The sequence below is a fragment of the Panthera uncia genome, chromosome D2 (assembly GCF_023721935.1).
Source record: "Panthera uncia isolate 11264 chromosome D2, Puncia_PCG_1.0, whole genome shotgun sequence".
NCBI lineage: Eukaryota > Metazoa > Chordata > Mammalia > Carnivora > Felidae > Panthera > Panthera uncia.
In genome coordinates this window covers 47,514,362-47,525,860 of record NC_064818.1, presented here as the reverse complement: position 1 = coordinate 47,525,860, position 11,499 = coordinate 47,514,362, and the positions used below count along the sequence as shown (strand labels likewise).

Genomic DNA, 11,499 nt, shown 5'->3' with positions numbered 1-11,499 from the left:
TACTTATTTCTAAAAATTACGTTTAAATATTTATTTAGTTTTTAAGTATTTATTTTATTATTTATTTATTTAAAATGTTTATTTATTTATTTTGAGAGAGAGAGAGAGAGAGAGAGTGCAAGCGCGAGCAGGGGAAGGGCAGAGAGAAAGAGAGAGAGAGAATCCCAAGCAGGCTCCTTGCTGTCAGCGCAGAGCCTCACTTGGGGCTTGATCTCACGAACTATGACATCATGACCTGACCCAAAATCAAGAGTTGGATGCTTAATGAACTGAGCTATCCAGATGCTCCTAAATATTTATTAAAGATACATCTATCTGTCTATCTATCTATCTATCTATCTATCTATCTCCTTTGTTAGGAAGCCCAGCAGCTGTGTACCTCGTGGCTGCTTCCTGGAGTCAACCTTTGGTACCTCTTTGAGCTGGTTGTTTCATATTTACCTCTGTATTTCGACAAAGCACACTGTATTGCTAGTTCTTGTCTTTTCAGTTTTAGGTAGTTCTCCATTGACTTCTTGATGTGGAGGCTGAGATTCTAGCCCTCTTTCTACTTCCCCAACTTGGATGAACCCACACGTCTCTTCACATCTCCAAATACAGTTCCAGCCTATTATTTTTGGATCAGTATTCAGTGTATATATCATTTTGATCATGTAAACACTTTGCAACTGAGTCACTTCATAAATTAAGTGAATTAATTTTACTGCTTACACTGTTTTTGATCCTGTAGTTAATAACTACCTTATCTTTTGTTTAGTTTTTCTCTGTAGTAGTTACTAACGCAACCCCACATTTTACTTTAGAAGTATGTATCTCCTTTCAATATGCTCATACAAATTACTATTTTACAGAGTAGGTTTTCTCAAGGATATTGTTTCTGGAAACTTCTGACCTGCTCCAATCTAGAGAGGCTGCCTTCTCAGCTTGCTGACCCTACATCCTGGGGATTCCCATCACCTTCTTCTTGTTTTGGGTCTCCTGGATCCCTCCTCTTCCTCTCTTTTGGCTTACTGCCTTATTTGGTAAAGCCCATCCTCTTGGAGCTTCCTGAACAAGGTTGTGTGGAAGAAACAATGGAAAGTGTTGAAGAGGGACAGTGCAAGGTAAGGAAAAACATGCGTGTAAAATAATAATAATATATGCCAAAATAGAAGAGAAGTGTGGGCGCTATGCCCCTCTCTTTCCAGTGGTGTGGACTTGGATATGTTCCTTGACATCTCCATGTCTCTTTCTTTGTCTATAAAATGGGAATTATAATACTAACTACCTCGGGGCGCCTGGGTGGCTCAGTTGGTTGAGCGTCTGACTTTCGGCTCAAGTCATGATCTCACGGTTTGTGGGTTTGAACCCCACGATGGACTCTGTGCTGACAGTTCAGAGCCTAGAGCCTGCTTTTGATTCTGTATCTCTCTCCCTTTCTCTGTCCCTCATGCTCTGTCTCTGTCTCTCTCTCTCTCAAAAATAAGTAAACATTTAAAAAATTAAAAAAAAACTACCTCATAGTATAGTTTATTGCACATAATATGTGCTATATGCACATTGACCATTATTCTCAACCTCGGCTCTGTGTTCATAACACAGAATAGGGCACAAACAAGCTTATTGCACACTGGCTTCATTGCAGGGTGACCTGGCTGGTCCATTTTGATGACATTTTTTTTGGTGCTGGTCAAATTGTCCAGAGAGGGCACTATGATCTCCTGCATGGTGGCAGAAAGCCTGGCTGGCAGAAATTTCGGGCCTGAGATGGGGAGGAAGTCTGGACAGAGGGAAGATCTTAGCATTCAGTATACAAACTTTCACTTAATCTCCTTGTTTTTGGTATGTTACTGTCACCCTAACCCCACGCACTGTCTCCTGGCCCAGACACCTTCTTTCCTCCATTATCTTATCTCGATGTCATAGGGCAGAGAGGAGTGGTATAGAAAAGGGAGCTAGCATCTCCTGAGAGCCCACAGTATACCAGATGATAGAAGTTAAAATGGCTATTTTATTTAATTTTTGAACCTTAATTTCACCAACTATAAAAATGGGGACAAAGTACCGATCTTACAGAGTAACTATGAAAATGAATTTTAAAAATGTATAAGTATCTTGGATAATATTTGGCACCATCTGTATTTAATAAATTGTATCTGTTATTATTATCTTCATAAAAATCCTACACTGTAGCTAATATTATTATTCCTATTTTACTGATAGATAACATGCTGTTTGCATAAGACAACTGATGGAACTGGTATCAGACCTACAGTGGACAACAAACCCATCCTTACGTGATGAACTTACTTGTTCATCAGGGATTTATGAAGTCCTCTCACATTCTGGGCCTTGGGAATAGAGGTTTCTGCCCTCATGGAACACAAAGTACAGACAGTAATCTTGTAAATGTTATAAGGTATCATAGGAACGTTGATAGAAATGTATGTAGAAGGGACTGATTTTACATGGTTTTTGGGGGGGTGTCACTTACGGTTCGCTTGGGCTAAATCTTGAGACATGTTAGTGTATGCCCACTGGAAAGGATTGGGGGAAATACATTCTGAGCAGAGGACTAGCATGGATAAAGGCCACGAAGCATAAAATTGCCAGATCATCAGTATCTATGGAATGTAAAATACCAGTGGGGCATGAGAAAATTGTCTGGACTAGGAGGTTCTTGATGCCAAGAAAGGAGTTGGAATTTTATCTTGTGGGCTATGGGGAACCGTTGGAGGATTTTAAACTGGAAAGTACGTAAGCCAGTTTTGCAGCAATATTTTAGGCCAAAATAATGTCACGTGTTCCTCTGGTAATAAATCAAAAAGTACGTATTTCGGAATGAAGGATTCAGTTGCCTAGTACAGGTAGTTTTTCTTAGTGTTGTCTGTGCAGGTGGGACTCTTTCCTGATGAGGACAGTTTGGGTGTATGCTCTCACTGTGTGATAGGGGATTGCCAAGGAACAAGTGTCACTTCAGGACAGAATGCCAGAATCTAGGTGCAGATTCCCGAAATTCCTGAATGAGGAGAGGCTGAATCTCCTGCCTCAACCCCACTGCGATGGTCCCAAATTCAACTTCTTTTTTTTTTTTATTAATTTTTTTTAACGTTTATTTATTTTTGAGACAGAGAGAGACAGAGCATGAATGGGGGAGGGTCAGAGAGAGAGGGAGACACAGAATCCGAAACAGGCTCCGGGCTCTGAGCGGTCAGCACAGAGCCCGACGCGGGGCTCGAACTCAGGACGGTGAGATCATGACCGGAGCCGAAGTCGGGCGCCCAACTGACTGAGCCACCCAGGCACCCCTCAACTTCTTTTAATAAATATTTTGGTCAATTCTTATGCAAAGATCCAAAGTCCAAAGCTTCTCTGAAGGGTTGTGTAATGGGGTATGTCTTTTTTCATCCCGACTTCTCTGTTTCCCTGCTCTCATTCACTTCTTAAACTCTCTAAAAATTGCTGAAATGTCTTTTTCACTAATGGCCTTTCTCTTCATGAGTATAGATTCATACTGTTTTTATATCCATTATACTGTAATACTCATTTAAGTTGCACCTTCTTGAACTTAAAGTCTGGTTTTCCTTTTTTAAAAGGTTCGTTCTGTCTAACGTGGAGAGAATTGTAAGAGTGTGGCCTGGAGGTAAGGAGACCTTTCCAGAGAGTACTGATTGTGTGCTCCAGGTGAAACAGCGGGGCCCTGCGTCAAGGGGAACAGTGTGGTGGGGAAAGAAGGGAAGGACCCCACGATGTCAGTAAGCTGCTCTTAACAGATTTGGCAGGGGAGTCAAGGGAGAGGGAGGAGTGTAAGGTAACTGCCAGATTTTGGACATGGCTGACTGGGTTTGTGGCAAAACAGGAGGAGAAATGAATTTGGAGCAGAATATAAGGAGATAAATTTTGGACAGTGTGAATTTGTAGCACTATTGAAACATCTGGTCATGATGTCTGTGTAGAACTGGGGTGAACAGGAAAAAATATGGATTCTTGAGTCGTCAGCATATGACTCTTAGTGACATAGTGTGTTGTGCCGGGCATCTCCAAGACCACCCTCGGGTCCAGTGACTCACCAGAAGGACTTGGAGAACTCAGAAAAGCTCTTATACTCATGGTAATGGTTTATTACAGTGGAAGGAGGAGATGAAAATCAGCAAAGGCAAAAGCTGTGAGGGCAGAGTCCAGGTATGAGCTTCCTGTTGGTCCCTCCAGTGGACTCCCACAGTGACGTGTGACAATACGTATGGAGGGTTGCCGGCTAGGGAATCTCACCAGAGCCATGGTGTCCAGGGGTTTTTTTGGGTGCGTCCAGGGCATAGGGTGCCCACATGACCGACCTTGGTTACTCTACTTCTAGCCCCTCCAGAGGTCAAATGACCCAAGACCCACACCACAGATCACGTTGTTTGCCTAAGCTATCTGGCATGGCCCAAGACCCTGGCAAACAGACACTTGCTAGGTAGGCTATTGTAAGGGTTTAGAGGTTTTCTTCCAGGAGGTGGGCAAGGGTCAAACCTTTCTTTGGGAGATGCAGGGTTTGAGGATCCCAGACCTCCTGAGTCAACCTTTTCCTGCACACATGGGATTGGATGAAGTCACTGGAATGGGTACGTAGGATAAAAAAAGAAGAGGGCCCTGGGCAGGACTGTAGACCTCTCAGGGAGAGTCAGAGAAAGTGGATCTCACAAAGGGGCTTGGGGGGAATGTCACAAAGGTAGAAAGACAGCCTATAAACAATATTGTCTCAGAAGCTGAGGGAGGTGGAAATACCGAGGAAGCCATCACAAATGGGACAGGGAATTCAGGTGAGAGGATGACTGCCAAAGCACATCCATTGGATTAGTGATAAGAGGGCAAGTGGTTGTTAATGGAATGTTTCCATTGGAGTGGTTGGAGCGGGAAGCCTGACTGGCAGCCTGGAAATGCTGGGAGGTGGAGACAGGGAAGGCAGACAAATATTTTGAAGCTGCTTGACTGTGAAGGGAGGTGAGTGATAAGGTGGCGGCTAGAAGGGAACAACAGGTCAAGAAGCGTATTTGTTTAACCATGGGAAACGTGGGAAGATGAGTATGTTTATAGATTGTGGGAAAGAAGCTGGAAACAAGAGTGAGTGCGAGAGAAAGGGAGGGAGAGGCACGACTTGAAAACATAGGCAGGGAAGGCGTGAGGGGAGGCAGTGCCTGGAACATTGAAGGCAGGGCCACTTTAGGGAAAAGGAGAGGGAACTGGCTGCCAAACAGAGCTGAGGAGCTTAGGGAAGTCATTAACTGATCTATTACATCATCAAGTTCAGGCTGGAAAGTGGGGACCAGCCTCTGAATGCCAGAGAGTGGGTGTGAAGGGATGAGAAAGTGAGAAGGGTATAAGGACAGCTGATTATGATAAAGGGGCTGTTGGGAGTTGAGCCAAGCTACATCATGGTGGTGCTGCTTGGCATCCCTTTTGTCTGGCCAGTGGCCTGCAGAGACCTTACACTGACACTAGCCCCCTCGTGCAAGCACTTACCCTGAATAGCAGCTTGAAGAGTAAGCGGCAAATGTAAACTCCTGATATGATTTCCCCCACAGCCCCTGTGATCCATAATCTCCCTTTTCTCTCAGGGCCCGCATGCCTTGTGTGCCTCTTAGATACCAAAACCCCAGGGCTTATCAAAACCCTGCTGTTTTGAATGGACCATTCCAGTCTGAATCCAGGAACTCCAAAGAACTACACCCATGGACCCTGTTAAAGGTACGTGCCCCGGGTCCTGCTGTTCTCTCTGCCTGTATTCTGCCTTGATCTTCTCCCTATGGTCTCTCTCAAGTTGTGCCATGTACTTCTTCTAGGACACGCGAGTCATAAACTTCTCCATTTAAATTTCTCTGTGGTCTGTTGTTGAACTGTGGTTCACCATTTGACACACCTTGTGTCCCACTTAGGTGTTAATTTAGCAAAGTCATAAGATCAGCAGAGCATACGATTTTGGAGGTTCTATGTGATGACCTCCAACAGGAGTCTGGGGTATGGCCCAGGACTGGCAGACGATGTTTGGTGAGTCCAGGGGTTGAGAAGTGTTGAAGGATGGGGCTGGAATGTGTCATCCACAGGATGATCTCTCATTTGGCCAAATCCAGGGAATTTAGTGATGGAGAGGAAGGTGATTGACTGGAAGCTCCAGTGGGTTGGTTTGCTGGAAATGATTGGTAATGTTTTCTTCCATGTACAGTATTGCAGTGAGGATGACTTAGTTTGTAAGTATCAGAAAGCCACTCCTCCCCCAAGGCTGAAACATCATGGAAATTCATGAGATGGCCAACTTTAGGACCAGCTTAATCAAGAGTCTCTAAGTCTGTTTCTGTGTTGGTCTTTCAGTTTGGCTGTAGTCTATATGTGGGATTAATTATGATTCTTATTATTCTTATTATTTACTTTTTAATTAAAAGTTTTTGGTAAAATACACATAACATAAAATTCACCGTCTTCACTATTTTTAAGTGTACAGTTCAGTGGCTTTAAGTACATTCACACTGTTGTGCAGCCATCACCACTATCTATCTCTAGAATTCTTCTCCTTTTTCAGAACTGAAACTCTGTCCCCATTAAACAACAGCTTCCCTTTTCTCCCTGCCCCCAGCCTTGGCAACCCTCATTCCACTTTCCATCTCTATGAATTGGACTACTCTAAGACCTTGGCAAGTGGTACCATGCGGTATTAGTCCTTTTGTGACTGGCTTATCTCAATTACCGTAATGTTCTCAAGGTTCATCCATGTTGAAGCATGTGTCAGAATTTCCTTCCTTCTTAAGGCGGAATAATATTCCATTGCGCGTATATATCACACTTTGTGGACCCATCCATCCACTGATGGGTGCTTACGTGGCTTCCACCTTTTAGCTATTGTGAATAGTGCTGCTTATGAACGTAGGTGTCCAAATATCTGTTCGAGTCCCTGCTTTCATTCCTTTCGGACACAGACTCAGAAGTGGACGTGCTGGGTCATATGATAATTGTATGGTTGATGTTTTCAGGAACCGCCAGACTATTACATAGCTGCCACGCTATTTTAGATGCTCACTAATTCTGAGCTCAATTCTTAGTTCTTTTTTCCCCCAGCTTTTATTTAATTCCAGTTAGTTAACATACAAAGTTATGTTAGTTTCAGGAGAACAAGAGAGTGATTCAACAATTCTGTACATCACCCATCCCCCCACCCGCTTCCCCTCTGGTAACCACCAGTTCTCTATAGTTAAGTCTGTTTCTTAGCTTACCTCTCTCTCTTTTTCCCCTTTGCTCATTTATTTTGTTTCTTAAATTCCATATATGAGTGAAATCACATGGTATTTGTCTTTCTCTGACTTATTTCCTTTAGCATTATGGTCTCTAGCTCCATCTGTGTCATTGCAAATGGCAAGATTTCATTCTTCTTTTATGGCTTAATAATATTCCACTGTAGATACATACACCATTTTATCAGTCCACCAATCGATGGACACTTGGGCTGCTTCCATATCTTGGCTATTATAAATAACGCTGCTATAAACACGGGAGTTCACGTGTCCCTTTGAATCAGTATGTCTGTATTCTTTGGATAAATACCCAGTAGTGTGATTGTTGGATCCTAGCGTCATCCTATTTTTAACTTTTTGAGGAACCTCCATACTTTTTTCCAGAGTGACTGTACCTGTTTGCATTCCTGTGGGTTGAATTCTATAACTGTTTTCCTCCTGGTGGTAAATGTTCCAGGCTTTCCCTCTCCGTGTTATGATGTCAGAGCAAGGGCAGAAATCCTTTGTCCAACATTCTAAGCAGTTATGAGACATCTACTGCTTGGGCCGTTTGGGTCCCATTGGCTGAACTACCCCTGAAAGCCAATGACTGGTAAAGGCAACGGAGTGAACTGGTGGGCTTCAGACTGCCTGGCCCACCCTCGTACTGGAGGTGGAGTCGACATCCCCATAGACACACACGCTGTGTGGAGCTTTAAGTGGGGGCCGCTTATATAAAAAGTTTGGGCCTTAGATCAGGTAAAAAGGCACTTTCACGTACATATGTGTTGTGGAACCGGTCTCCTGAAATCTGAATTCTTTCTACCCCGCCACATTATTTTTGTCTCCTTGCTGAACTGAAGCATGGATATTTCCCTGACATTTGGAGCCCAGTGATGCAGGATTGTTAGCAAAAGGCCGACTTGTTTGAACACATGGTTTTCTTTTATTAACTTCACAATGGAAGGGGAACTTTTGCCACATGCCGAGACTTTTCTTCACAGTTTGTCATCTACAATGGGAGGAGAAGGCATGTTGGCCAGGTTCCTCTAGTCACAAAGGAAAAAAAAAAAGAACTACACTTAGTCCTTGGAATGCTGTTTGTTTACTGCTGGTGGATGGCAACTTCTTCCAGACTCTAGGCTGAAGAGTTGCATGCTTTTCAGAGGCCCAGGCTGGGCAGCCGGGGCTACCTTCCCATAGTCACCTGGATGATTTAGGATTTCATTAGGAAAGAGCCTGGAGATGCCGGTTCCCAGGTCCACACGCAAACAAAGATTCGAAGTGAAAGGCCTTGGAAACAAATTTGCCTGGCTCTTTCGAAAACAAAATGTCAGCTGGTTACAGCCAACTTCCAGCCCATTTCGAAGGTTTCGCTGTTAATCACGACCTGCTCTGTGGAAATGAATGTTCTTGTGAAAATTCAGTCTCGGCTGCCACTCCCCCAGCCCTAGCAAAGGGAGCACGGAGCCCAAATACGGATTAAAGCACTCGGCTGCTCCAGGGACTCTGGTTCGCAGCTTGGCACCTTCTGACCTGCCACAGAGGCCAGGGCCAGCCCAGGGCATAATGGCCCGAGGGCCACCTCACAGAGGTGCGTGTACACATAGGCTCCCTCTCTCTCCACTTGGGCTGAGCAGGCAGACCCGCTCAGTGCCTCCTGATCTGGGAGATAACACTTTTTTTTTCCTTTTGAGAATGAAGCGCCCCAGACCTTTGGGATGCACAGGCCCCTTATTGGTCTCTAGGGGCATTTGCCAGGTTGATCAAGTTTGAGAGGGGCCAGGACAGGCCGTGGTTCATGTTTTCTTTTGTTCTATATTCCCAGGCTTCCTAAGAACATATTAGGTTAAACGGCTGCTCACCAATGGCAGGCTCTAAACAGCCCTCAGAAAGTCTCTGCACAGGGACCCTGCTAGGGCTGGTGCTTGGACTGTAGGTGTGTGAGCCTCCTTATGCTGGCCCAGGGCCTCGAAGGGGGTCTTGCCTTCCGTTGGGGGGGTGCCCAGGATGCTTTGACCTCTAAGCTGCTGACACAGTGGCCTTGGCTTGGTGTGGCTCCGGGCAGGCGGGACTTTCTTCATCGAGGCCTCCCAGGGCAGCAGAGAAAGTACCCCAGTCCCGTTTCCCACCCTCTCAAAACGGGGACTTTGATTTCCCTGGATGTTGCAGGCCCTTCTTGTTTCAGCAGGAGAATCCTGTGCGTTTGATCTAAATCTGGTCTCCTGCTGGAGAGACCCAAACAATGTCAGTCAAAACAGCATTAACAGGAAACCTGTCTCTTAAGGCCAGGAATGCAACGAAAATAACTCCAAGACGTTCATTCTGATAGCAGCACCATTTGGGGGAGTCCTTTACCTGAGGGAAACAATCAGTGGAGCTCTGCCCCCCAATACTTTGGCCTGTAGGACCTCGCGGAGCACAGGGGGTATGGGGCTTGCTGGGCCATCTGGTGCACCTGAGCACGGAGAGCAGGACATTTCGGTGACCTGCCTGGGCCGGGCCGCCTGGAGAGCCACACAAGCAAAAGATGTATTTTCACTGAGTGAACTGACCAGGTATTTTTGTTTGGTGGAGATAAGGGAGAATTTTAGGAGGAAAACAAACTCTGTTTTTTGTTTTTTTGTTTTTTTCAAAGCACTTAATGCCACTGCGGGATATTTATAAACCTGAAACTCGACAAAGAAAAAAAAAATTACTTTGGGGCACCTGGCTGGCTCAGTCGGTAGAGCATGCAACTCTCCATCTCAGGGTCGTGAGTTCAAGCCCCACGTTGGGTGTGGAGCCTACTTAGAAAAATTTTTAAAAAGAAAAAAAAATCACCTTCAATCTTATAATACAGATAGAACTGTAGTGAATGCTTTGTGGGAATTTTCAATGTTTCTTTTATTTATATGCACGTGCACACACATATATGCACACACTTTAATAGTTTGGGAGCCTCCGGTTTAGTGCTCTCACCACCTATTTTTCTCTTGCTACACATAGCGACTGCTGCCAGCCTCCAAACATATTTCTCTATACACACGAGCAATTATGTATGTATTTATGTTTTAATATGCAGGTGGAAGCACAGCAAAATAGTTTTCTGGATCTTTTTTCTCTCTCTCTTTTTTTTTTTAAACTTGACACGGTATCTCTGAAAGACTTCTATTCAGTATGTACAGATCTGCTTTATTCTGTTAAAAAGTTGCACGATAAGGGTGCCCGGGTGGCTCAGTCGGTTAAGCGTCTGACTTCGGCTCAGGTCATGATCTTGTGGTTTGTGAGTTCAAGCCCTGCGTCAGGCTCCGTGTTGACAGCTTGGAGCCTGGAGCCTGCTTCAGATTCTGGGTCTCCCTCTCTCTCTGCCTCTCCCCCGTTTGTGCTCTCTCTCTCAAAAATAAATAAATAAACATTAAAAAAAGGTATTAAAAAAGTTGCATAAAATTCCACTTTATGATTGCACCACAATTTATTCACTCCCTTATTATGAATATTTAGATGGTTTCCGCACTTTCGATGTTCAAAAAATTTGCCATTTCTCACTTCCTAGAAGTGGCATTGTTGGGTCAAAGGATTTCCCATGTTGTGAGCGGTTGCCAGCTTGCTCTCGGTCCCCCCTGCGACATGTGAGAGTCTGTTCCCACACTGCCGATCACACGGGTTGCTATCACAATTTTTGAATTTTGCCATCTCATAAGTGGAACATATCACTATAGCTTTACTTTGCATTCCTTTTAAGAGATTGAAACGATTCTTGCAGGTTTGAAAGCATTTGAATTTTTGTTTCTGTGAACCATGTTATTTGCTCACTTTTCTGTTGGATTGTTGGTAGCTCTCTTTCACTTCTCTCTTTCTGAGAACACGGTTTTAATTTTTTGGCCACTGCTCCATTCCTTCTTCTCAGCCAAAAGAGAACGGAAGCTAAGGAGCTGTTCATGTCTCTTTCTTCTTGTTTATCCTCTGCCTTATAGACTGTCTGCTTCCTGCAAATATGGCTTAGCCCTGTGATTCTTCACTCAGCCTGGTCTGTGATGCAGCCTTCCGGGGACCAAACTAGGCTCAGGAGGGCTCCCATCACAAGCCATTCACCCAACCCCTTGGAAGCAATCAGTGATGGATCTTGCACCTCCATCTGGATCCCTCACCCAAGAGAACTCTGCTTCTGCAGATTTTTAGTTTTAAAGACTTGCAGCTGCAGACTGCGTTTCTTTTTGCGTTGTCCTGAGTTTGACCTTAAGTGCTTCCAGAAGACCTGCCTACTTTGTGTTTCATAACTTCAGCGTTTTCCCTACTG

The 11,499-nt window shown here is 44.5% G+C and overlaps 1 long non-coding RNA gene across 1 annotated transcript; it reads left to right on the top strand.

Annotated features, from left to right (window-relative positions):
• The first annotated feature begins 857 nt into the window (after window positions 1–857).
• LOC125933376 (uncharacterized) lies at window positions 858–5,694 on the top strand. Its single transcript, XR_007460937.1, has 3 exons — window positions 858–1,103; window positions 3,576–3,622; window positions 5,577–5,694. It is a non-coding gene; the product is annotated as an uncharacterized LOC125933376 (long non-coding RNA).
• The last annotated feature ends 5,805 nt before the right edge of the window (window positions 5,695–11,499 follow it).